This window comes from Coregonus lavaretus (assembly GCF_964263955.1).
Source record: "Coregonus lavaretus genome assembly, contig: HAP1_SCAFFOLD_723, whole genome shotgun sequence".
Lineage (NCBI taxonomy): Eukaryota > Metazoa > Chordata > Actinopteri > Salmoniformes > Salmonidae > Coregonus > Coregonus lavaretus.
Window position 1 is genome coordinate 130,427 of NW_028156100.1, and position 3,364 is coordinate 133,790.

The 3,364-nt window shown below is 38.8% G+C and overlaps 1 long non-coding RNA gene across 1 annotated transcript; it reads right to left on the reverse strand.

The window, feature by feature from the left end:
• Nucleotides 1-364: 364 nt before the first annotated feature.
• Nucleotides 365-1,259, reverse strand: LOC311126854. The gene is made up of 3 exons (XR_014613067.1): nucleotides 1,032-1,259; nucleotides 551-821; nucleotides 365-407 (listed from the first exon to the last, which is right to left on the reverse strand). It is a non-coding gene; the product is annotated as an uncharacterized lncRNA (long non-coding RNA).
• Nucleotides 1,260-3,364: the final 2,105 nt, after the last annotated feature.

Here is a 3,364-nt window from a genome sequence, read left to right on the forward strand (position 1 = left end):
ATGTAAATAAGGCATTTCAGTTTTCTGTTTTGAATATATTTGCAAAAATTAAAAAAAAAACTGTTTTTGCTTCATCATTATGGGATATTGTGTGAGGATGATGATTGAGAGATTGAGATTGAGATGATTGATGAGGATTTATAAAAAAAAAAATCCATTTTAGAACTAGGCTGTAACGTAACAAAATGTGGAAAAAGGGAAGGGGTCTGAATACTTTCCGAATGCACTGTATATGGGAAATGCCATTTGGAAGATATATTCTTGTTTTACTGAACTATCACAATAATAAATTAATGTAACACCACACATTTTGGACATATTTGGACATTGTCCCAGGTCATTGAGAACGTTCCGTACATCAGACTTTCCTCCTGTGAATAGGCCAGTCTCCTCTTAAATATCTTAGTCTGGAATTAACATTGACATTACTGACATACACGTAATAACCACTCATTGTACTCATAAATAAGGTAGCCTGTGTAATCACCTTCAGAATTATGAAATATACTGAATCAAATTGTGTTTACATATGTTTAAGACTCACACTTACCTCAGCCTGTTTCTTCCACTTCATGATCTGGGTATCATTGCCGACCCTCAACCTGTTAACATGTCCTCTAGTGGCATCAGAACATAGGCAGATGGCCATGGAGTTCAGAGTGAAGAATATCTTCTCACAGCATCCTCCCCTCCACAGCTCCATCTCCAGGCATGTTGGTACAAACTTCATTTTATTTTGCCTGCTGGTGAACAAGGCCATTGACAGCACCATCCATGTCCCTCTGTCAAGGAGGTCCTGCTTCTTACGTTGAAAGTCGTCTCTGAAAAGAGGAGACATTAGAAGGTTTCTTCTCTTAGTTTTGTCTTTTGTCTCGGACAAGGCTTACATGTCAGAGGCGTACTTACTTTACTAATTTACTTGTAGAAACGGTACAACTATATAGAACATGAAAATTGTGAAATGATTGATATTGGACATTTAGTGTGAACATGATATTGGGTTAATCCTCACCGTGTTGTGAATTTTCTACCTTTGATGAGGTCTACTTTGAGGTTTCTGGCCTGGGGAAGGGTTGCCCTCTAACAGGTGGTCATCAAAGGTGCCTTCTCCTCTGCCCACGCCAGAGTCTCACTCCAGGAAAAGGTCTGAAAGACCTCTGTTTCCACCGGTTGGGACAAGGGACCATCTTTTTCCTGCGCTAACTCCTTTCTCTGAAAGTACATAGAAATCACACAAACCTATGATCCTACATTGTAGATATATGGTACGTCATATCAACTGAATTATAATCTCAAGTCTAAAAAACAATCACTCTTATCACATACTTCTACTACCTTCCCTCTTGATGATGACCTCTTTGTACTTCTTCACGTGTGACCTCATAAACAAAGCATGGAGGTATTGATGGCAATCCAGGTAATATCTGGCCCTGGCAAGGGGACCAGACCCATAGACTGGAGGTGTCCTCTTCACCTCGGGGACAGGGGACTTTGTTGGTCTTCCAGACAATCTCACCTTCTTCACCTTAGCTGGTGTAACAGCCAATCTCACCTTCTTCTCCTTAGCTGGTGTACCAGCCAATCTCCCCTTCTTCACCTTAGCTGGTGTAACAGCCAATCTCACCTTCTTCTCCTTAGCTGGTGTAACAGCCAATCTCACCTTCTTCACCTTAGCTGGTGTAACAACCAATGTCCTCTTCTTGCCCTTCTTCTGGGTCTTGGTTCTTAGTGTGGCCAATCAGCACGGCCGGCACAGAAATGAGGTTTTAGATGGAGACACAGGATCCAGTGGTCTGTTAGTAGGAGGACTGGTCAGGGACAAAACACTTGTCCTATTGTACCCTCCTCTGCCTTTAACTCATTCTAAACTACCACCTACATATTGATTCTCAGACATATTGTCCTCACAACTGTCTGTCTCTCCCTATCTCTCAATACTGTATGTATGTGTGTGTGTGTGTGTGTGTGTGTGTGTGTGTGTGTGTCTGTGTGTGTGTGTGTGTGTGTGTGTGTGTCTATATAGTAAATGCTATATATCTATTATATGGTTATATATTGATAATTATATATTATATTTATATAAATGACGGTAGTATATATATATATATTTATATATATAATGTGTAAAACTAGCAGTGTAAATGTTAAAACAATAAATGTTATAGAATAAGAGTTTACTGAACATAATAAGTAATTAAGTGAATGTGTCTGTTTGTAAATGAAACCTAGGCTATACAATTATTGTAATATGTAAATAAACATATCTTTCTATGATTTATCTTTCCTGGTTGTTATTTCTCAGTGTCTCAGGACAGAAAATGTGCCAAGTCAATAAAGTTATGCGCCCAATTTTGTGTTTACTGACGCCTGTAATGATCTGCAAAATGTTGATTGGTTGACAGCCCATCTGTAGATTGTGTGATTTGATTGGACAACGAGTATTTTGAGCCCTTGGTCTAAGTCATTGGATATTCAATTGACACAGTTGCAAAAAAAAGGAGCAAAAAGTCGGTGGTTGAATTTCATTAACGTTTAATGAAAAAGTATGGATTTCAGCAAAAAAAGAAAGACACACACAACTACAGAGGACAAACATTTTATGATTCATAATTTTTTGAAGTATTGACCTTGGGAGAATACATAGCCTTTTTAGTGTTTTTCAAAATTGTTATTACACGACAAGTTCAAGCCAATTTTGTCTGCATTTTCAAATGATATATACTTATGTCTTATGCCTTAATTGTAGTAGCGTAACTGTGTTGTGAGATCTTAACTAGAACAATAAGAAACTATTACTGGATATAGTCAATGGGATAGTTGTTGTCATGGTAGACTTTTAAAACTAATTATGTGGCTGGCCACCCCTTTACAACTCGGAAGGCATGGTTTTGCAGATAAATGAGTAAAAGTGAACTACACTCTTAAAAGAAAAGCTTCCTGTAGGATCCTTTAGGATAATATAAGGTAAAAAATATACCTTAAGATTAATTTCCAAGCCTATACTCTGCCATCAGCTCGTTGTTGAACCGTTGTAGACTTCAGGGTGTCACGATCGTCTACCAGAGAGGACCAAGGCGCAGCGTTGAATGCAAACATATTTATTAAACTTGAATGATCACACGATCAAAACAACAAAACGAAAACGTGACGTCCCTGGTTACATACACAAACCAACACGGAACAAGAAACCACAAATAATGAATGCCTAACGGCTACCTAAGTATGACTCCCAATCAGAGACAACGAGCTACAGCCGTCTCTGATTGGGAGCCACCCTGGCCAACATAGATATACCACAACTAGAACATAAACACATGAAAACTCACACCCTGGCTCAACATACTAGAGTCCCCAGAGCCAGGGC